The following is a 24,176-nucleotide window of genomic DNA, read 5'->3' on the forward strand; positions in this document are numbered from 1 at the left end:
TTTGGAAGCGGTAATTTATGTTCTGTAGCACTGGGGCAGAGAGGACAAGTGCCCGCCCTAATAATTAAAGTGACAAAGCTTTGACACATCCTCATAAATTATTTAACCTTATCTTACATGAGCCAGTCTATCTGTTGTGAGAAAGGCAATGATTTATTTGTTCAGAAGCAAATTCTTAAAATGTTCAACATTCAATGTATAGTCCTGTCAGTGATTAATGCTCTTTTTTACCAACAATACTTTTCACTGTATACTAATACATGTGACAATAATAAATCAAATCAGAAACTGAACACCAATGTTTAAACAATACAATGAACACATAGTTAACAGCAACAAATACAAGTCATTATTGCTTCTAATTAAAGAGTGATGTTATAGTAGAAGTACTGAACTGACTATTCAAAATACTACTTCCACCTGTATCTGGGTAATATTGAAAGTCTTGCTAAATTAGAGTTGGTAAAATAATACAGATACCAATTTGAGACTGGCAACTGTTGGAACAATAAGTTGGCATATTTGAAAGAGCGATATTTTTCTGTCAAAGCTTTTGGTCTTGCATTCATCAGGACATTTCACAAAGGTACAAATCCAAGTCAGACAACAAGTTTATCCTGGCCACTAATGTCCACATCTAATGGTCTATCAAATCATGAGGAGCATAGATAAGGTAGATAGTCAACATATTTTCCCAAAGGTAGAGGAGTCTAGAACTTGAGGAAATAGGTGTTAATGTAAGAGGGGGAGGGATACAAAAGAGACCAGAGGGGAAATTTCTTCACACAGGGGCAGCAGGGTAGCATGGTGGTTAGCATAAATGCTTCACAGCTCCAGGGTCCCAGGTTCGATTCCCGGCTGGGTCACTGTCTGTGTGGAGTCTGCACGTCCTCCCCCTGTGTGCGTGGGTTTCCTCCGGGTGCTCCGGTTTCATCCCACAGTCCAAAGATGTGCGGGTTAGGTGGATTGGCCATGCTAAATTGCCCGTAGTGTCCTACAAAAAGTAAGGTTAAGGGGGGGTTGTTGGGTTACGGGTATAGGGTGGATACGTGGGTTTGAGTAGGGTGATCATGGCTCGGCACAACATTGAGGGCCGAAGGGCCTGTTCTGTGCTGTACTGTTCTATGTTCTATGTTCACGCAGAGGGTGGTGAGCATTTGGATCAAGCTGCCAGAGGCAGTGGTAGAGGCGGGTTCGATTTTGTCTTTTAAAAAGCAGTTAGACATATGGGCCAAATGCGGGAAAGTGGGACTAGCTTAGTGATAGAAACCGAGCAGCATGGACAAGCTGGGCCGAAGGGCCTGTTTCCATGCTGTAAACATCTATGACTGTATGACTGTCTCGTGAACAAATTTTTTAAAAAGCTTGATTCGATCTAATTCTGGCCATACCAATGATAATTTGCTTCAAACGTGGGCCTACGTCATCCCTCTGGATTTGTTTTGGGTGACCACATATCAGAGTTGCCCTTTAGCTATGAACTTGCAAGATTCTGCTCTTGCCAGGAAGCATGAATCAGAAATGCAGATGTGGGAGTTGTTGGATGAATGCCAGAGATGAGAATGGAAAGGGTTAATCTGGATTCACAGCTGCACTTCAGGTCTATCCTGAATAAGGATTAACATGATTCAAAACCAATATGTATATGCACATTCTCGTGTCAAATTTGATCCAACCAGAATTACGTTCCGAGGCGCAGCACATGGCAATTGGCTAACAAGATCAGCACACTAGACTGGCTGCAATCCCTATTGTCTGGACATTGATATTGATGTCTGCTCCCCAACCCTGAATCAATCCCAATCCTGTTAAATGAAATTACATGCTGAGAGCATGGGTTTTTCAATTTCAAGCCTAATATATCTGTGTCAGTGCAAAGTCAAAACTGCTTAACATCACTGCGAAATGTACAGTAAGACTGACCTGTGAGGGTTCAAAAACATATTACATTTTTTTTTGAATTGTAAGTCAATGCACAATCTATTCATTATGTTGCAGCAGGAGACGCATTGCAAATGATAGTAATTTAAAATGAAAGCACTGGCTGCTTTCCATTCCGTCTGAACCCAAAAGGATTGTAATGTATGAGGAGTTAATCGACAAAGGGTTTTAGTCTTCTGTTGGAGCAAGTCAATATAAATCAGACTGCTGAAAATGACATTGCACATTGAAAACCCATTCAAAACACTGAGGTGATTGTATTACTCTCCTGCTCTGGGAAGAGTAGCCTGAGTTTCAGTGTGTCGCTTGAGCAGTCAATTTGATAGGCCACTAGAAGATTGTTCAAGTCCACAGGTTAAGTACAGGCCTGCAGACTTTGGCTAAATGCCAAACAAATGCAACACTATTTAAAACGCTAAATGTTTTTCTCCTCCTTCAAGATGCTAATCAAAAACCTACCTTTCCAATCAAATTTTGCATTATGTATTGTTACCAACGCCCCTTGGTACATTGTGCCACATGATTACTTGGGACATCAACAAAGGCACTTGGGAGATTTCCCCTTTCTTCCATCTTAGATGGTAAGCAAGCAACACCTCTGTAAATAATGTCTGACAACTGGTTAAGTAACTAAAGGTGTGGCAACCTGGTTATCCTTTGTCTCCACTGAGCAGTAAAAGCTGTTGGGCGGGATTCGCCATTTCTGAGACTAAGTGTTGATGCCAACACAGAATTTGTGGACTTTCACGTCAGGAAACCTTGCGCCACTCCTGGACCCATTCAGCGACTGTGGAAAGGCTAGCACCAGTGCCATGTGGAACACAATCGATTCCAATGAAAAACGGGGCAGGATTCATCGGGTCCGTAATTGCCACTCGGGAGACTGACAAGCTGCAGCGGCACATACACATTACACTCCCTAAACACACTTATCCCAGCCAAAACGATGGCCCAGGTTGTGCTGGAGCGTGCCCATACAGCTGATGAGTTGGCTGGGGCCAGAGGGCCCCTAGGGGGGGTGCCCTGATAGGAAACCTATACGACCCATGGTACTAAGTTCACGGTGGGCTGTCAGCGGTGTGCGCAGCCGCGCAATTTGTAAATGCACAAGTGAACCACGCCGTCGGAAAATCGGCCCATCGGAGGCCCCGGAGAATTGGGAGGTTGGGCCTGCTAATGACATGCAAATGGTGTCTACTCTACGTGTGTTCCGTAATGTATTGACGCCGCTGTCGAGGTGCTGGAGCACTGCGATTTAACATCAATACGGCGCCTGCCGCGATTTTGGCGTCGGAACCGATTCTCCGCCCAATCGCCTTTCCTGATTTCAGCATCCGCGAATGGAGAATCCCACCGTTATGTTTTACCATCAAAATATTACAGTGAAAGACAAATCCGGTGACGAGGATGTTTTTCCAGTAAAATAGTCAGAAAGGATAACTCAGACCTGGACTTCGAGATGTAGATCGACTAACAGGAGACCACTCCATACACATATGATAAAACTGGCTATTGGGAATGGGGTTTTTAACCTGGCAAAGAGTGCATATCCATTTTAGAAATGATAGGAAGCACTCAGGACCATTTCTTAAATTTTTCCTATGCGACTGTGACCCGGGAGAGTTCGGAGAGTCGGAGGCGGGAGAGGAGGATTTCTTTTCAGCGAGAGTGCCGACTGCTGTGCCAGTCGATTTTCACAATTGGTGGGCTCAAAAAAACCTTCTAGGAAAGAGAAAGCCGGGAAACAAGGAGGTAGACTGTAAAATACCAAGTTATTTCTCAAGCTGGGGAGTTTTTCTAACTGTGTGCTTCCGCACATGGTGGGCTGCAGCATCGGATCCTTGGAACTCAGAGAGAGAGAGATCTGCTTTTGGGAAGCAACTGCCCAAAAAGGAAAAATACAGTGATAGTAATCAACATTAAGCTGGATAAAAACTAAAATTTTCTTTTCTTAAAACAGATTTGTGTTTAAAAAAGTAAAAAAGAAGAAAAACTGTCACAGTCCGATGGAGAAAATACTTTATTTAAAGAAATAATACAACTGAAATTAGGAAAAAAATGAAATTAGAGGGGAGAGAAAGTTAAAGAAGGCATTACAACTTCACAGCGCCAGGGTCCCAGGTTCGATTCCACTTGGGTCACTGTCTGTGCGGAGTCTGCACGTTCTCCCTGGGCCTGCGTGGGTTTCCTCCACGTGCTCCAGTTTCCTCCCACAAGTCCCAAAAGATATGCTAGGAGGTGAATTGGACATTGTGAATTCTCCCTCAGTGTATTCGAACAGGTACTGAGTGTGGCGACTCGGGAATTTTCACAGTAACTTCATTGCAGTGTTAATGTAAGCCTACTTGTGACAATAATAAAGATAATATAAAGATTATCTAAATGCATCCTCACCACTCAATCCCAGTTAACACACAAGCACGGCAACGTGTAGAGCTGTTCCTCATTTTGGGAATACCGACCTGTCTAGGCTTCTCGACACTGGGAATGAGAGGCGTAGCATCATGTTCCACCAAAGTGGTTGAAGGACCAGCAGCAGGGTCACCAACACCAGTGGCAGTGGCTATCAGTGCGGGCAGCACGACCAAGAGAACCACCGTCCAATGTGGGGAGAAGACGATTGACCTCCATTGAGCTACAAGGGTAAGTTACCACCTCTTTCCTGGCATCCGTTCCACCTGCCAACCCTTAAGTTCCAACCGCCCGTCCCCTATAAATCACTGCCTGACACTTCGCACCCTCCGCACATTCGATCTTTGTGCTTGTTCATCAGAACACCTGGTGCCCAACGGCACAACCCCATCAAGACCAGGTGTGGTGCCACCATGCCACCTGCTATAGATTTCCCCCCCCCCCCCCCGACCCATCAAGTGTGCAGCTCACAATGCCCTGGCTTTGTCCCCTCAGGAGAAATAGGCCATTATAAATGGTAAAAGGCTAAGTCGGGGGTCGGGATATCAGAGATCGGAGTCCTCACCCCCTATGAGGAACTGGCCATGGAGATCTCGGGGTTGACCAAGGAGAGAGCAGTCACCAAGAGTGAGGTTTGCCTGCCCCACAGAGGTGAGGATCCACTGCCCCTTCACCCAGATGACCTGTCTCAAGTGAGTAGTTCATGTCAGACAAAATGATCCTTTCTCTCACTGAACACATGTCCATTGTCTTGTAGGATCTCAATCTGATGAGGCCAGGCCATCTGGTGTCCCCCACACCAGTCAGTATTCAGAGGTGTCCTCGATCCCGGGACTCAGCTGGTTCCCAGTCAGATGCCGAGCAACTGGACAAGGTTCTCCTAGAGCTGATGCAGATGATAGGACACAGCTGTGATATTCAGGAGGTGATATCAGTGACATTCCAATGGCTGCATAGCCAATTTGAAGGAGTCCCAAAGTCTATGGGTGCATGAAATAATGCCGACAATGCGTGGCACTGAGGCCGACACTGTTAGGGTGGTTACTGCAATGGAAAGCCTGGAACACGATGTCCGTGTATTGAGTGGCTGTACCCAAGGCATAGCTCAGTCTGTGACAACCTCTTGAGGCTGAGGGCCTCAACATCATGGCCAAGTCATTGAATCATAGAATCCCTACAACGCAGAAGGATGCCATTCGGCCCATCAAGTCTGCATCGACCCTCCGAAAGAGCACCCGATCTTGCCCTATCCCCATAAGCCCACCTAACCTTTGGACACGAAGGGGCAATTTTTCACATGGCCAATCCATCTAACCTGCAAATCTTTAGAGTGTGGGAGGAAACCCAACCCTGCCCACCATCGTGATTGTCCAATCCCGCTGAAATTGAAAGGACTTTTGGCTAGCCCGCTACATCCCCTTACTCAGTCTGGCCTACATGTGACTTCAGACCCACACAGAGATGCGGTTGAACTGTACCCCCTGAAATGGTCTCGCAAACCACTCAGTTCAAGGGCCATTTGGGATGGGCAACAAATGCTGGCCCAGCCAGCGACAGCCACACTCCAAGAACAAATTAAATAAAAGGACTTGAGTTGTGTGGATAGATTGATGAAGCTGGGGTTGTTGAGAAGGGCAAGAGGTGATGTAATAGAGGTGTTCAAAACCATAAGGCGTCTGGACATGGAGATAAATTGGTGCCATTGCAGGAGAGTCAAGAACCAGAGGGGATTTAAGGCAATTGGTAAAAGAACCAATGGTGGCATAAGGCAAAACTTTTGCATGCAACAAATGGTTAGGATCTGGAATGCACTGCCTGAGAGTGTTGTAGATACATATTCCATCATGGCTTTCAAAACGAAATTGGATCAGCATTTGAACAGAAAAAATGTACAGGACTATGGGGAAAGGGCCGGGGAGTGGGATTAGTTAACTTGCTCTTGCAGAGGACTGGCACAGGGACATGGACCTGGAGTGTTAGTCCAGTCAAACCGAGTGTGGCCAAAACATGCCTGGAGTGACTACTGTGCTTGTTCCTGCTTTGTTTCCTGTTAAACAAATGTTTGATGGGTTGCAGATATGTGCATGATGCCGATCTGGGATTTAAATTCTTCTTCACATATGATGTAGTGCAGCCATTTAAGAAGGGAAAAAGATCAATTGCAAAGAAGCAGAAAAATCATGGTAAATGCATGCGATAAATGCCAGATATGAATAAAGTTTGAATGCAATTGTTCGCTTCAAAGCAACAAGGGCCGAAGAATCATGATATGGAGTCATGATATGGAACTTTGCTCATTAAGTACGACTTGAAAGGCTGAGAAAAACCAGCCTTTTCAATAATCAATATCCTGCAAAATGAAGGAAATATGAAGACAGCGACTTGAATTTCAATTTCATCTGTACTGAAAGAGGAGATCTACCTCAATCAGAGTGCGTAATTTGTGCACAAGTAAAATGTAAAGATTCTTTGAAACTTTCCAAATTACAAAGCAATTTAATTAACGACCGTGAAGTATATGAGGAAAGGCAACGTTTGTTTGATTTTTGAGCGTGAGGCGAAATGAAATCCCGCAATTGCCTCTGATACAAAGCTTGTAGTAAGGAAAAGCCACCATAGCCCCAGATGTCCATTTTTCCCCTTTGAGGGTGAGGGTTGAGGGTGATTTAACCTGAGGATCACCACTCCTCAGGTGAGGGGCAAAATTGAGAAGGCAGGACTTTCATGAATAACCTCTGCCGGTTCGGGAATGGATCCCAAGCTGCTGGCCTCGCTCTGCATCACAAACCAGTAGTCTGGCCAAGTGAGCTGCTTCCTAAAGCTTACAGTCTCACCTTACTTAGGCACAGTGAAAAATGCTAAAGGGGAAAAATATCCGCATATGGTTGCTAACGATTTGATAATGTCATGTCACTGAAATAATAATCATTAGCAGAGCAGAATGCTAAAGCACTGGAAATAAATATCGATGTCAAATAACACTGTCAAATGCAGGTTGATTTAATGTCAGAGGACACAGGGCACTGTTCGACTGCGTGACAATGACTTTGTTCTACAGCCTGATAAATCAGCAGACATTTCTAAATTGCCACATTCGTTCAACTATGTGCGGATTAAGGAACAAAAAGAGGATTTTAAAATTTTGTTTTGCAAAGAGTTCAGGGCAACAACAGAGTCAGACAATAATTTCACTTTGTTGGCTGACTTCCTGGATTCTGCAGGATTCAACTGAACAAACCGAATTGGTGTTTGCACTGATGGAAGCCACAACCCTCACCAGAAAGCAGTCCAGCATTGTGCAACAAATAAAAAGAGGACCTTGTGCTATTTGGATACATTGGGCAAGCAATTCATGTGCTCCGGTTTTGGCTCCACGCTCAGGGTAGGGGGGATAGGTCAGCACAGGTGGCAAGTTGGAACAGAACCCTCCATGCACCTTGCTGATGATAGCAGACCTTCAGGCTGGCCTGTCAATGGACCAAAAACATTAGCCTTTTTCTATACAGTGCCCCATTGAAATCTCCAGTTGAATTCTCTGGAGCAGAGCTCATTTACGGCCTCAACCTCCAAGGTACTGGAAACCCTGGTGTCTTTTCCTCTTACTGGTGCATATGCGATGGGCTGAAGGGCCTTTTCTGTGTTCTATGATTCTATGACTCTTAAATTTGTGTATAGAGCCAATATGTGAGCTGATGGCTCCATACGATTAAGGGCTGATTTTGCTTCTTCATCAGTGCCTTGCTTCTTGGAGGGCTTCAGCCTCCCACTGCACTGCCCGGCCAGGTGGTGATTCTTGGGTATCCGAAAGTATAAAAACAGAAGGGTTGGTTTGGAGCGAGGGAAGAAGGGGGAAGGTAAGAGTTGCAGGGTAACACCAAGTCTAGCCATGGGTAGGATTCTCCCATCCCCCAGCCGCGTGTTTCTCGGTGGCATGCCATGCACTGGCGTCGGGATTCTCTCTTCCCACCACTTGTCAATGGGATTTCCCATTGAAGCCAACCCACACCGCCAGAAAACCCGTGACAGGGTGTGTGCTGCCGGCGGGAAAAGAGAATCTCAACAGCCGGAGGATTTTAACCTATGCATCACAAGAGATTGTGGGCTACAGGCCACAGCCTTCTCTGTGGCAAAGCTAATAGTTTCCAGCACCGTCTGCTCCATACAGGCGAGGACATACCACCGTACCGAGATGACCTGCTGCCACCTCTAACTGTGAGTCACCTTGCCTTGTCCTGCACTGTCTGGTCCTGCAAGAGAGTGGGAATTGTGTCCATGAATGTGGTGTAATGTGTTTGGGTGATGTGCCTGGTGCAGTTAAACAGCTGGAAATGTATACAAGCTGTGAGTTATGAGTGTGTAGTTTGCAATAGTGCTAAATGTGTAACGGTGAGGGTAAACCATTAATGTAAAACTGCTCTACATGAGCAGTAAGTCATTACACATTTGGTAAGGTTAGCTGTGCACTGTTCCTATCCTATTGAAGCCTAGAATCACAGAATGGTACATCACAGAAGGAGATCATTCAGTCCATTATTTCTGTCCTGCCATTTTGTTAGAGGTATCCAATTAATCCCATTAACACACCTCAGTCAGATCACACCAAAATCTTCTATTTTCAAAGGAACACAGAAGGTGCGATTGAGCAGACAAAACCTAATGCCTGCTTTTGGGTGTGTCTGACGGGGTGCTTCTCAGTGGTTGCAGCACTTTGATTGACCTCGCTATTCACCGGCACTTTTGCCTGTTTTTTTGGGCCTCGGGGAGTTTCTCCTCATCGAGGCAACACCCAGAGAGATTTCCTGCTGGCGAGCTGATCTCACCAGCAGGAATGGCTCCTCTCTGATTGAGGTGCCATTTTGATCAGCAGCCCCAATCTCTACAGATTCCCCTTCCAATGGGCAAGCCCTCAACCGGGCCTGTCGACTACAGTGCTGACCTGGCACTCGGGCACACTTGCACTGCCATCCTAGCACCCTGGGAGTGCCCATGGCACCCTGGCAGTGCCACATGGGAACCGTGGCGATGTCATGCTCATGTGACACTTCTAGGGTGCTAGGCTGGCAGTACCAAGGTGCCCAGTGCCAGGGGGAGTAGCAGGGCACCACCCCGCTCTGTGCCCGACCACCCAGGGGTCTCTAATGGCCTGCACGGCTCTCTGAGGTGATGTTAAGCCTGGTCCACGTTTCTGGAAACCAGTTCTAAACGACACCCTGGCGAAGTCTCGCAGACACGGCCATTGAGTCCAGGGAGTTGGGTGAATCTGGCATCTGGGTATTTTTTTTTTTAAATTTAGATTACCCAATTATTTTTTCCAGTTAAGGGGCAATTTAGTGTGGCCAATCCACCTACTCTGCACATTTTTGAGTTGTGGGGACGAAACCCACGCAGACATGGGGAGAACGTGCAAACTCCACACAGACAGTGACCCAGAGCCGGGATCGAACCTGGGACCTCAGCGCCGTGAGGAGGTTGTGCTAACCACTAGGCCACCGTGCTGCCCGCACCTGGGTATTTAAATAAGTCATGGGTTCATTTAAATACGCAAATCTTGATCTCACCTTCTGAGGGTGAAATCCAGATAGTTTCGGTGGATCGAGTCGGGTGACCCTAGATCAGCCCTGAATGGAGCCCGATTTGGGGCTCTCATGTGATTCACCCGGTAACACGGTTGCTGAATCGTGCCCAAGATCGTTTACACAATAATAAAAGCAGAAAATGCTGGAAATACTTAGCAGCTGAGGCAGCTGTGGCGAGCGAAACATTTCAGGTGAATGAGACTGAATGTGCGATGTGAGTTGGGGTTGATGATAGGTAACTGAAGGGATGAATGGGCCAGTAAGTGAGTGTGTTGGTGCAGTTAGTTGGGTATGGCATTTGCAGATGCTTCACTGACTTGAACTACTTGAGTGAAGTCCTCAGGCTCGATTGCCTGCAATGACTCGAGCAGTTATCTGTTCCCACTGCCTTCTTGGGGTCTGTCTGGAGGGGCTCCTATGGAAAAAGACCCTCTCTTCTCATATGCTGCATCAGAGAACCTTTATTGTCTCTGACCTGTTTGGCCATTTATCAAGTTTCTCCCCATCTCCAACCCCTCTTTCATGAATGCCAGCCATTGTTGAGTTACACCTCATTTGTAAGATATGCAGTCTGGTTTTAAATTGTGCTTTGTTGCACTGGCTTCACAATAACAAGGGTCTTGAGGATATAGTCACTCAATAAAGAGTTAAATGCTGGTTTGCGTGTCTCGATCCTAATAAATAGCATGCAGTACCTCGTTTACTCCCATTACCAAACCTTTGTATCTCTCTCCCCTACTTCCCTTTTCTCCCAGTATCTCTTGCTTTTCATCCATGCCCTCCATCCTCAGTTTCCATCCATTTCCCTCTCTCTTGAAACCCCCATTCTCTGATCTCCATCTCCCTCACCGCCTCACCATTTCCCAATATCCCTTGCTCTCCAAATCCCCAGTCTCGCACACCCTAGCCCCCACCCCCCATTCCCCCATTTCCCTCTGCCTTCCCCAAAGCTCCCCTTTTCTAAGTCTCCCTCTCTCTCTCAGAGCCCCAATCCCTCTCAGCTCACCAATCCCGTTCCCCATTTCCGATCCCTCCAGTGTTCGCTGACATTCTCAGGCTATGCCCTATTATGTATTTTCTGCCCTATTATGTATTTTCTTGCCTTATTACTTGGGGCAGCACGGTAGCATGGTGGTTAGCATAAATGCTTCACAGCTCCAGGGTCCCAGGTTCGATTCCCGGCTGGGTCACTGTCTGTGTGGAGTCTGCACGTCCTCCCCGTGTGTGCGTGGGTTTCCTCCGGGTGCTCCGGTTTCCTCCCACAGTCCAAAGATGTGCGGGTTAGGTGGATTGGCCATGCTAAATTGCCCGTAGTGTCCTAAAAAAAAAAGTAAGGTTAAGGGGGGGTTGTTGGGTTATGGGTATAGGGTGGATACGTGGGTTTGAGTAGGGTGATCATTGCTCGGCACAACATTGAGGGCCGAAGGGCCTGTTCTGTGCTGTACTGTTCTATGTTCTATTATGCATTTTCTTGCCCTATTATGTATTTTCTTTTATTTCCTTTTCTTTTTGTGGACTTAATGGTCTGTTGAGCTGCTAGCAGAAAAATATTTTTCACTGTACCTTGGTGCACGTGACAATAAACAAACTCCCGTCCAATCCTGATTGCCGAGATTCCATGAGAGTTGCTGAAAACCCCCCTCTCCCTCATTTTCCCAGGGTCCACTATTGCTGAGTGTGCTCTCCCCCCTCCCCCAACCCCCACTCCACCTTCAAATGTTCATTGTAGAGACATCCTGATTGCTGAGACCACCCTCTCCCCCCCCCCTCCCCACCCCCACCCCCACCCCATTGTTGAGAATCCCGGATTGCTGAGAGTCCACAATTGCCGGGCCCTCCCCCTGCAATTATTGAGTATCTCCTCCCAACTTCCACTCTCCTTCAAACATCCATTGTCTACCCTCATTGTGGCTGCACTTCTCACTCCATGTGGTCGTGACTCTCGACAATAGTCACCCAGCCAGAGACTTATCTAACTGCTGCTGGTGACGTGAGAGAGTGGAGAGCAGGAAATTTAAATCACTGATCTTTTCACTATTGGCGGCAGTCTTCAGGATGGAGGTCCTGATTCTGAGCAGCTGTGAATTATTCTCGGGATAGTTGGTAACACAAGTTCATTTTGCCATGTAAAAGTTGGGCGCCACGCAAACTGGTTTCTGCCCCAATGCTAAGTAGTCAAAATTGTCCTGAATTGAACGTAGATTGCCATGTCTTCCTTCCTACCCTTGTCGGTGGCACCATGCCACTTTACATGAGATGTAATAAATATTAATCTTTTTAATTGTAATTACTCAGTGGCCGAGATGAATCATCTCAATTAAAGTTACATCTTCCAAGAACAATTTCACGGTTAATTAATCCTGCTGCCTGGGCTTTATTGGAATAAACAAACAGAATTTATCCGATTCAAACACCGCAGTGACACACTGGGCCAGGACTGGACAAGGAAAAAGAGCAATCCTGGGGGAAAAGAATAGCGGAAGTTTACACCGGCGGGAATTTACTGTCCCGTCGATGCCAATGGGCTTTTGAATGGCTCGCCACATTTTACAGCCCCGCCCTGGCCACAACAGGGCTATAACGTTCTCGCAATGAACTGGGGTAAGACCAACCTCCATGGGAAGAGAACAGATCAAACCCAGGTAAATTGGAATCAAAGGCTAAAAACTGGCAGAACATTTCTGCTGCTTTTAGGGGCGGCATGGTGGTGCAGTGGTTAGCACTGCTGCCTACAGCGCTGCGGGCCCGGGTTCGATCCCAGTCCTGGGTCACTCTCTGTGTGAGGTTTGCACATTATCCCCGTGTCTTGGTTGACTGGCCAAGCTCAATTGGAAAAAAATAACTGGTTACTCTAAATTTAAGAAAATTGCTTTTAAAGAGGGGTAGAATGGTGCATGGTGGTTAGCACAATTGCTTCACAGCTCCAGGATAGAGGTTCGATTCCCGGCTTGGTTCACTGTCTGTGCGGAGTCTGCACGTTCTCCCTGTGTGTGCGTGGGTTTGCTCCGGGTGCTCTGGTTTCCTCCCACAGTCCAAAGATGTGCAGGTTAGGTGGATTGGCCATGATAAATTGCCCTTAGTGTCCAAAATTGCCCTTAGTGTTCAAAATTGCCCTTAGTGATGGGTGGGGTTACTGGGTTATGGGGATAGAGTGGAGGTGTGGGCTTGGGTAGGGTGCTCTTTCCAAGAGCCGGTGCAGACTCGATGGGCCAAATGGCCTCCTTCAGCACTGTAAATTCTATGTCTAAGTACAGACAAGGCACTTTCCCACAAGGTTCAAAGATAAGGCAAACAAATCCAGAACATCCAGCTGACGAAACAGATAGAGAGTGAGATGGAACCGAAAAAGGGTGCCCTGTGACAGATGTCACGTGGATAATCCTGATTGCTGAGACCACCCCCTCACCTCATTATTGAGAATCCTGGATTGCTGAGAGTCCACAACGAAACAGGCTGATTGGAGAAAGTTCAGAGGGGAATTGAAAAAACAGATAAGGGATGCATAGGGCTTATGGGTAGAGACTGACAGCTAACATAAAAGGGAATCCAAATGCTTTCTATCGGCATAGACATATAAAAAGGTGGGAAAAAGATGAGTTAAATTGATTAGAGATCTTAAAGGGAATTTACTCATGGAGGCAAGGGTAATAGTTGAGGTATTAAATGGGCACTTTGCATCTGTCATTACAAAGGAGGAACATGTGCCTAACTTATAATGGAAGAGGGGGTAAAGTTGATATATTACCTGGACCTGATGAGATGCATTCAATGATACTGAGGGAAGTAAGGCTGGAAATTGCAAAGGCACCAGTGTGGTACTGGGGACAGGCTGACTGGGAAAAAGACATATCAGTCAAAAACAGGAACTACCAAATAAGGCCCCGGCCAGAAACGATATTGGCTGCCTGCCAGACCACTCAGGTCAGCACAGAAACGCATTATCGCTAAACGTAATTTTATGACCACCCAATTACAGTATTTATCCAATTAATACAAAAAGGCAAAAAAGACCATGCTATGAATATGTAACTAATTTTGAGAAGGTAAAGATCAACTTTGCAACAGAAAGGATCATAAACAAAAAGGCCATTAGAATCATAATTGGCTAATAGCTGGTCAGACAATGGATCTTGATTAAATCACCCTGGTTAAACAGGGGTCTCCTGTTCATTTCTAATAATGAGTTTAAGTCATTTAAGTCTTGATGAGACAATAGAACTCAGGTCAGGTGTGTGTATCATAATTCCGCTCTCGCAGAACCTGAAGAAAAGATGACAGCATCGGAACACATCGTCGGCAACAACCCGGGAAACCCCAGGAGTAACCATCTCAGAAGAGGTAATCTGAGCTCAGAGCACAGAGAAGAAGACATCCCACAGAGAAGAAGATATCCACACAGAGCCTAGCTAGCTTCCTTCACTAGTGTTGGTATTACCTGGAGCTCAGCTGTGAGTCTGAGCCATATTTTGTGTGACTGATTTTGAAGATTGTAATAACCAAATAAAATCGAGTCACAATAGACAGTGTCTATAATGAGTTTAAGTCATTTAAGTCTTGATGAGACAATAGAACTCAGGTCAGGTGTGTGTATCATAATTCCGCTCTCGCAGAATTGAAGAAACGATGACAGCATCGGAACACATCGTCAGCAACAACCCGGGAAACCCCAGGAGTAACCATCTCAGAAGGCTGCAATTTCCAGCCTTACTTCCCTCAGTATCATTGAATGCATCTCATCAGGTCCAGGTAATATATCAACTTTACCCCCTCTTCCATTATAATTTAGACAGTGTCTAAGCTGAACGAGCAGGATTTTGATCAACAACAGTCATAATCTTCCAAATCTCCTTTGAGTAGGAGTAAAGCCAGAGGACTGGAGAATTGCAAGTGTTAGCGTCTTAGAATTTCACTGAATTTTAGAGTGCAGAAGGAGGCCATTCAGCCCATCAAGTCTGCACCGGCCCTTGGAAAGAGCACCCCACTTAAGCCCACACCTCCACCCTATCCCCGTTACCCAGGAACCCCATCTAACCTTATTGGACACTAAGTGCAATTTATCATTGCCAATCCACCTAACCTGCACATCTTTGGACTGTGGGAGGAAACCGGAGCACCCGGAGGAAACTCATGGAGACACGGTTAGAATGTGCAGACTCCGCACAGACAGTGACCCAAGCCAGGAATCGAACCTGGGACCCTGGAGCTGTAAAACAACTGTGCTACCGTGCTGCCCACTATGCTACCGTGCTGCCCAAGAAGGGTGAAAGGACAAACCTCGGAACCACAGGCTAACCAGTGTAAGACAAATAGTAGGAAAACTGTTAGAAATGTTACTTTGAGACAAGAATATCAGTCACTTGGACAAATGTGGATTCATTAAGGTAAGCCAACCTAGGGTGGAGAGCTGCCTTCTTAAACTGTTGCAGTCCAAGTGTTGTAGGAACACCCTGTTAGGAAGGGAATTCTGTGATTTTGACCCATACTTATGATAGAGGGAAGTTCACTGTGAAGCAGCTGAAGATGGTTGGGCCAAGAACACTGACCTAAAGAACTCTTATAGCAATGTCCCAGGACTGAGGTAATTGACTTCCAACCATCCACAACTCCAAACAGCGGAGAATTGACCCCCTGATTCCCACTGACTTCAGTTTTGCTCGGGGTCCTTGATGCCACATTTGGTAAAATGATGCCTTGATGTCAAAGGTAGTGACTATCACCTCACCTCTTGAGTTCAGCTCTTTTATCCATGTCTGAACCAAGGCTGTAATGAGGTCAGAAGCTGAGTGACCCTGGTGGAATCCGAATTAAACAGCATATTGCTGAGTAAACGTTGCTTGATAGCATGGCCAATGGCTCCTTCTTTTACTTTACCGATGTTGGTAATTTTCCCAGTTGGATTTGTCCTGCTTTTTGTGGAAAGAACATACCTGGGTAATAATCCACATTTCTGGGTTGATGCCAGTGTTCGTAGAATCCATAGGAGCCCTACAGTGCAGAAGGAGGCCATTTGGCCCATCGAGTCTGCAGTTACCCTCTGAAAGAACATCCTACCTATGCCCACATCTCTGCCCCACACCCAAAACGCCGCCAAACCTGCATATCTTTTGATCCTAAGGGGCAATTTTTAGCATAGCCAATCCACCTGACCTTCACATCTTTGGGCTGTGGCAGGAAACCGGAGGACTCTGAAAAAACCAATGCAGACACGGGAGAACGTGAATACTCCACACAGTCACCCAAGGCTGGAATCGAACTCGGGACCCCGACGGCGTGAGGCAATAGTGTTAGCCATTGTTCTACCATTCCAGCTGTTCTGGAACATCTTGGCTCGATGTATGGCTGGTTCTGAAGCACAATCCTTTAGTACCATTGCTGGAATGAACATAGAATGAACTGTCTGTGTGGAGTTTGTACGTTCTCACCGTGTCTGTATGGATTTCCACCAGGTGCTCTGTTTCCTCCCACAGATGTAGAACTTAGGTGGATTGGCTATGCTAAATTGCTCCTTAATGTCCACAGCTGTGTAGGTTATGTGGGGCAAAAATTATCAGAGATACGGCATGAGAGTGGGCCTAGGTAAAATGCCCTTTCAGAGAGTCGGTGCAGACTCGATGGGTGAATGGCCTCCGTAAAGGTAAAGTTGCCATAGTCCTGGATGACTATAGGCTGCTTTCCCCTTTGTGGGAGAGAACTGACTGATGGTGATTTAACCTGAGGATCACCACATCTCAGGCAAGGGGCAAGGTTGAGAAGGCGGGGTCAGTACAGCTGGATGATGGTGGAGAGGCAGTGGATGAGAATGGTCCAGTCACCACTGCACTGTGGGGTTTCTATGATAGCCTTAGGGTTTCAAGCCTTTCGGCCCTTCAAGCCTGCTGCAGCATTCGCTAAGATCATGGCTGATCTGGTTGTGGTCTCAGCTCCACTTTCCCTGTCTGCCTTATAATACTGTAGTACTGCGATAAATATATACCTTAACCCAGGCTTTTAAAAACTTTACTGCAAGACACGGCCCCAATCACGATCGTGTCTGGGTCATCTGAATGGAGGTGGATACGGATGCCTCCGTTATAGTTGTAGGAGAACAAATGTATCATTATTTGCCAGATGGGATCCAGCCCGTGAGGTTAAGAAGCAAGATGATCAGACAAGCCAGGCACATTGGGGAAACTTTAAGGATCCTAGGAACAGCAACAAGGCATGAGTCATGCGTACCAACAATCAGAATTAGATGAGGCATTTAGAGAATTAGTTACTATAAATACCCATAAAGGTTTGTACCAGTATACCCAGTTGCCTTTCGCAGTCTCATTGGCATGTGCACGATGGAAAGTTTACCACACAAGGTGGTTGTCTACCTCGATGATGTACTGATTACAGGAGTGTCGGAAGAGAAGAACATAGCAAATCTCAAAGAAGATGTAAAATGATTTAATTCTTCAATTCTTGGTATTGGGTACCAGTCCAACTAGGCTGCCTGATTCACAGTTAATCTAGAGTTCAACATATCCCAATGGTTTAATCTGGCTTAACCACTGGCACAATGGGAGCCACCCACTCCAAAAACTGTACAGGCTTGATGATGCCTAATCCTTCCAACGCCTTGACTTCCGACTCAACCTTCACATTTAAGGCCCAGGGCACAGTTTGGGATCTGTAAAACCTAGGTGTGGCTTCCGGATCCAAGTAAAGTTTTGATTTCCGGCGCTGTACATTGTCTAACCTTATCCTGGAAAACCTCCTGATTTTTTAAAAAACATTATGAAAATCTCTTTCATTCATTTCCAAGATTTCTAGCCAGTTTAATCTACTTTGGTGAAGCTTGCCCTTGCCTCCCTCCGCCCCCTCCCGTCCCTATTACTATTAAAGGCAACCGAGTTGACTGGGGCTGGTAGCTTATGGATGCTGTTGTTGATCTTAGGATCCTTAAGGCTTGCCCAGTATATATGGCTAGCCTGGGCATCGTGCTTCTTAACTTCAGGGGCAGGACTCCACCTTGCAAATAATGATACGCTTGTTCTCCCAGAACTCCGGTGGAGACCCCCGTGTCCACCACCATTCTGAGTGGCTGACTGTTTACAATCAACATTATCGTCATTGGAGCCATCTTGCCCACCTTAATGTTATTTAAACTATATACTTCAGATCCGTTTTCAGGGTTATTCGCAGCACCATGTACTGGAATCGGGATTTTTTTTTCCGTTAGCAAAGACAGGAGCCTCTTAGACTTGCACTTGCTCCTAATTAGGAGGGGTTATTGAGTTACGGGGATGGGGTGGAAGTGAGGTCTTAAGTGGGTCGGTGCAGACTTGAAGGGTCGAATGGCCTCCTTCCGCACTGTATGTTCTATTACTGTGCCCCCCTCTATTGCAGACATAACATACAGCTTCCCTGAATTTACATCTCTCCTGGGGAGATCTCCCCCATATTGGTGACATTCTTAATAGCTCCTGGTCTGTGGACCAAACTTATGATACCGCTTCAATCTGTTTTGCTCCAAACCTCTTGGCTTATTACTTTCTGCACCCTCACCCTTGGCACCACACTACCAGCCACTTCCCGCCAAACATGGTGAACCTCAAAAACGGCGTAATCGCTGAGTACGCTGCACGCAATTGCGACGGCCTCAGGACCTGAGGCCTGAGGCCCTCCCCTAATGCTCCACTACCGATGGGCCGACTTCTTGACAGTGTCGGTTGCCTGTCCTCACAGTTTTCGGGGACATTGCGTGGCGGCTGCGGACCATGTCCAGCGCCGCCACAATCGGTGGGAGGAGCCATTCCGCTGGCTGGAGGGGCTTCGGCGGGGGCTGGAGGGGCTGGTAGGGGGTGGTCCGGGGGTGGCGATGGGGTTTACAGGGGGGCATTATCTGGCAGGCTGGGTCTGCGCGTGGTCGTACCATGTTGTAGAGCGCCGCCGCCGCAAGTCGCAACCGTGCACATGCCCGGCTACGGACCTGGCAATTCTCTATCCATATCAGCAGGTAAAGCGGGGGCTTATGTGGCGTGGCTGCTATCCCCCCACCAGGCGGAGCATTGGTGCGGGAGTGGGGCCGACTTTTTCATTGTAAAACAAGACACTTCCTCCGGACATAGCCTCAAAATCGGAGAATCCAGCCCCCGCAGGATTCGTGGACTTCTACGACAGCAAAACTGGCGGTGCACCTGGACTGATTCAGCGATTGCTGAGGGGCTAGCACTGGTGCCAGGTGGAACACTCTCGATGCCAGTGAGAAATGATGCGGGATTCATCGGATTCACCATTGACACTCAAGAGGCAGAGAAGCTGCAGCCGCACAAACACACTTATTTCCGCACACACACATTCCAGCCAACAAGATAGCAGCAAGGAGAGTGGCACCCTGTTTTACAGACGCTGAGCTCGAGACCATGTTGAACGCCATGGAGGAAAGGCGGGTGACCCAGAGCCCCGGCCCGGGAAGGAGGCTGCCAGCCACCGCTGTTTGCCGTGCAGGGACGCAAATGGCAGAGGCCATCAGCGCCGTCAGGAACACTGTCCGGACCGGAAGAAATTGCACAACCTCCTCAAGCAGGGTGAGTAGGCAGCACTGTGTCCCTGGCACTAACCCTGTCCCACACACCCGTTACCCCAACCCCCTCCAAGAGGTAGTCGATTCCCACCCTGCACCCACACCGGCCACCATGGGTGGGTGCTCTGGCCACTGGAGCCACCAGCTACCCACCTGCTGGGCTTCATGCACTGTGTGTTTACTGTCCCCCCTGCCCAGGAGAAGGAAGCTTAGAACCACTGGGAGTGGGAGAAGAGCGGAGAGAGACCGCCGGAACTGGGGCCCCTCACCGTGGCAGAGCAGCGGGCCCTGAATGTGGTCGGAGGGCCCGAGGAAAGGGCACTCGCCGGGGTGGAGGTTGGCATCGGGAGAGGAAGTGAAACCCTGCTGAGTTGCGGTTCCCCCGTGACCTGTGCGTCACCATCCTCAACACCACCCCCACCCTGCACTATCACCACCCTCACACCCACACCACCCCCACACTCCATCACCACCACCCCTTCTCCCGCCTCCCAAACACCCTCCCCCAGAACATCTCCCCAACACACCTACACTACCCCAACTCTGCCCCCCCACCCCGCCCACCGGCCCGTGGTCTAATCATGCATCTTGTCTTGTGATTGGCAGGAGCTGCTGGTGATGGGGTGGGCCCTCCTGGTTTCCCTGTCCCCGGACCCAGCCACAGCCAGAATGCCAGTTGCTGACCAGCCACGATGCCACCGACCAAGATTCGAGCCATTGACCCGATTCCCAGGACACCCCAGAGCTCGAGTTGGAGGATGACACAGATTTTCCATTACAGCTGTTTCCAACACCCTCCACCATCCCAGAGACACTCACCTCGGATGGGCACTTTAGTGAAGAGGTTCCTGGGACACTGTCTGGTGCTCACAACACCGCTGCTCGGTGGAGGTAGGAAAACCCGAGGAGACGGACTGACCCCAGGGGCTATCCACCATCCCCAACTCCGCCACCACCGTCCCCAACTCTGCATCGCCAGCAATTCAATGGGACTGTATGATGGAAAAGCCAGCTCACATTCAGGGACCACCCAGGTGGACAGTGGAAAGTGCTACCCTGGGCAGGAGTCAGACATTGTCAAACCATGCAGAGCACCAGAGCTTATCGCAAAGCGCGTTGTCATCATCCTCCGTCCCATGGACCATACCCGCTGTTACTGCCAATCCAGAGCCCGCACCCCATAATGCGGCAGGTATGTGTCATGGAGTGGGTTGCAGGAGGTGGGATGCAGTATCTGTGCCCTGGCAAGTCCCCATCCCCAGTCAGTGAACCTGGAGCTGATCAGAGTGTCCCGTGTGCATCGGCCCAGACACACATATTTTGCAGCCTCCCATGTACGCCCATCCTCCCCCTCCCCCGTATCCTCCTTGTCGGATGAGGCCTGGCGTTCATCCTCTTCCTGCAGCATGTCATCCCTCTGCTGTGCGATGTTGTTTAGGATTCAGCAGGAACACCACAATGCGGGCAACCCTCTCAGCGCCATGTTGGAGCGCCCCTCCAGAGCACTCAGCCACCTGAACCATATCTTCAGAATTCCGAAGCACTGCTTGATCACAACCCTGGTTGCTGTATGGGCGTCGTTGCAGCCGTCCTCTGCATTGGTCTGTGGCCTCCACATAGGCTTCATCAGCCATGACCACAGCTGATAACCTCTTTCACCCAGGAGCCAACCCCCCCCAGCGGTTAGAGCCACAGTGCATCCCCCAGACTTCGGCGACCAGGAGAAAGGCCACCATTGCTGGTTGAATACCAATATCCATTGTCTGCTGGGGGTGAAAGACCGATATGTTAGCTTGGTGTGTACCACCGTGTCCAACCAGGTCCACCGGGCTACGTGGTGGTCCTGGTTAGCACTGCGGGCTCTGCCCCTGCAGGTCCCCTCAATCCTCACATCCCTGGCCTCGTCGGTGGCCGGCACCATGGGGGCCTCTGGCCCTGGTGCCTGTCCCTGATGCCAGGGGTACCATCAGCTGACACTGCCAGGGGTATCATAAAATGTACATTTGGCCCATCTAGACTGCACCAACGTTTGGAGAGGGCACCTTACCTAAGCCCACACTACCATCCTATCCCGGTAACCTAGTAACCCCACCTAACTGATGCTCGATCAATGACTCCAGAAGCGAGATTGAACGACAATTGAAGGCTTTATTGGACTAGATATTTCCCCCAGCAGCGCAGGTACACAATGCAGCTGCTGGGGAGTCACAGGCTCTTATACTCTGCCTTACTGGGTGGAACCAGCAGGCAGGCTTCACCAATGATATAGCAGTCTCAGGTGCCTCCCACACCAATGATTTTACAGCATTGTCCAGGGTACCGTAATACCCCTAATACCGACTATTCAACCCCTGTTAAAAAAAAGTCCGGCGGGTTGGTGGTCTCGCGTTATATAGTGATAGAGGTTAAGGTTATGGTGGTACCCGGTATACATTAGCACAATGTTTTGCCTCGTTACACGTCGCAACCATTTACAGTATTTATTTACAATCAGAATGAAGCAATTAGTCGATCGGGGACTTGGTCATCCTCTGCGATCGCCGTAGCTTCGACATTGATGCAGGCGCCGGCTCGGGCATCCTTGGCTCCAGGAGCATGGCTTTGGCTTCTTCAGCAGCTTCATCACCCCTGGATGGGACCGGTGGGAGGACCGATCCACCTGGGAAGGGGCGGCTGTGGGGTGCGCTGGTGGGAGGGAGGGGGGGGTGGTGCTGGTTGGTGTGTGGGTGGGGATCCAACGGACGCCAGGTCCCGAAGGGAGACCGTATGCTGTTGTCCGTCGGGATACGCCACGTAAGCGTATCGAAGGTTAGCGTGGAGGAGGTGGACCCTCTCAATCAATGGGTCCGACTTATGCGCCCGCACGTGTTTGCAGAGCAGGATGGGTCCAGGAGCTGCCAGCCAGGTCAGGAGCGAGGTCCCGGAGGAGGACTTCCTAGGGAAGACAAGGAGATGTTCGTGAGGTGTTTGGTTGGTCGTGGTACACATCAGTGATCGGATGGAGTGGAGAGCATCAGGAAGGACCTCCTGTCAGCGGGAGACAGGGAGATTCCTGGACCATAGGGCCAGTAGGACGGTCTTCCAGACCGTTCCGTTCTCCCTCTCGACCTTTCCGTTTCCCCGGGGGTTGTAACTGGTCGTTCTGCACGAGGCAATGCCCTTGCTGAGCAGGAATTTATGCAGTTCGTCACTCATAAAGGAGAACCCCCTATTGCTGTGTCTGTAGGTAGGGAAACTGAACAGTGTAAAGATACTGTGGAGGGCTTTTATGATGGTGGCTGTGGTCAGTCGGGGCAGGAGATGGCGAATGGGAACTGGGAGTACACGTCAGTCACGTTCAGGAAGTACGTGTCGCGGTCGGTGGAGGGGAGGGGCCCTTTGAAGTCCACACTGAGGCGTTCAAAGGGACGGGAAGCCTTTATCAGGTGCGCATTCTCTGGCCTGTAGAAGTGCGACTTGCACTCCACACAGATTTGGCAGTTCCTGGTGGCGGTCCTGACCTCCTCGATGGAGTAGGGCAGGTTGCGGGTCATGATGAAATGGAAGAATCGAGTGACCCCCTGGGTGGCAGAAGTCCTCGTGGAGGGCCCGGAGTCGGTCCACTTGTGCGTTGGCACATGTGCCGCGGGATAGGGCGTAAGAGGCTCATTTAGCTTCCCGGGACAATACAAGATCTCATAGTTGTAGGTGGAGAGCTCAATCCTCCACCGTAAGATCTTATCGTTCTTTATCTTGCCTCACTGTGCATTATCGAACATGAAAGCGACCGACCGTTGGTGAGTGAGGAGAGTGAATCTCCTGCCGGTCAGGTAATGCCTCCAGTGCCGCACAGCTTCTACTATGGCCTGGGCTTCCTTTTCAACTGAGGAATGGTGGATTTCTGAAGCATGGAGGGTGCGTGAGAAAAAGGACACGGGCCTGCCCACTTGGTTGAGGGTGGCCGCCAGAGCTACGTCGGACGCGTCACTCTCGACTTGGAAGGGAAGGGATTCATCGATTGCGTCCATCATGGCCTTTGCAATGTCTGCTTTGATGCGGCTGAAGGCCTGGCAAACCTCTGCCGACAGGGGAAAGACCATGGATTGGATTAGTGGGCGGGCCTTGTCCACATATTTGGGGACCTACTGGGCATAATAAGAAAAACATCCCAGGCATCGTTTCAGGGCCTTGGAGCAGTGAGGTAGGGGAAACTCCATGAGGGGGCGCATGCGTTCGGGATCTGGGCCTATAACTCCATCATGCACTACGTAGCCGAGGATGGCTAGACGGTCGGTGCTGAACACGCATTTGTCCTTGTTGTAAGTTAGGTTAAGGATTTTTATGGTATGAGGAATTTATAGAGGTTGGTGTCATGGTCCTGCTGGTCGTGGCCGCAGATGGTGACATTATCGAGGTACGGAAATGTGGCCTGCAAACCGTACCAGTCAACCATTCGGTCCATCTCCCGTTGGAAGACCGAGACTCCATTTGTGACACCGAAGGGAACCCTTAGGAAGTGGTAGAGCCGCCCATCTGCTTCGAATGCAGTGTATTTGCGGTCGCTAGGGCGGATGGGGAGCTGGTGGTAGGTGGAATTGAGATCCACCGTGGAAAAGACCTTTTATGTGCAATCTGGTTGACCAAATCAGATATGTGGGGAAGAGGGTACGTGTTGAGATGCGTATACCTGTTGATGGTCTGACTATAATCGATGATCA

This window comes from Scyliorhinus canicula, chromosome 5 (genome assembly GCF_902713615.1).
Source record: "Scyliorhinus canicula chromosome 5, sScyCan1.1, whole genome shotgun sequence".
Classification (NCBI taxonomy): Eukaryota; Metazoa; Chordata; class Chondrichthyes; order Carcharhiniformes; family Scyliorhinidae; genus Scyliorhinus; species Scyliorhinus canicula.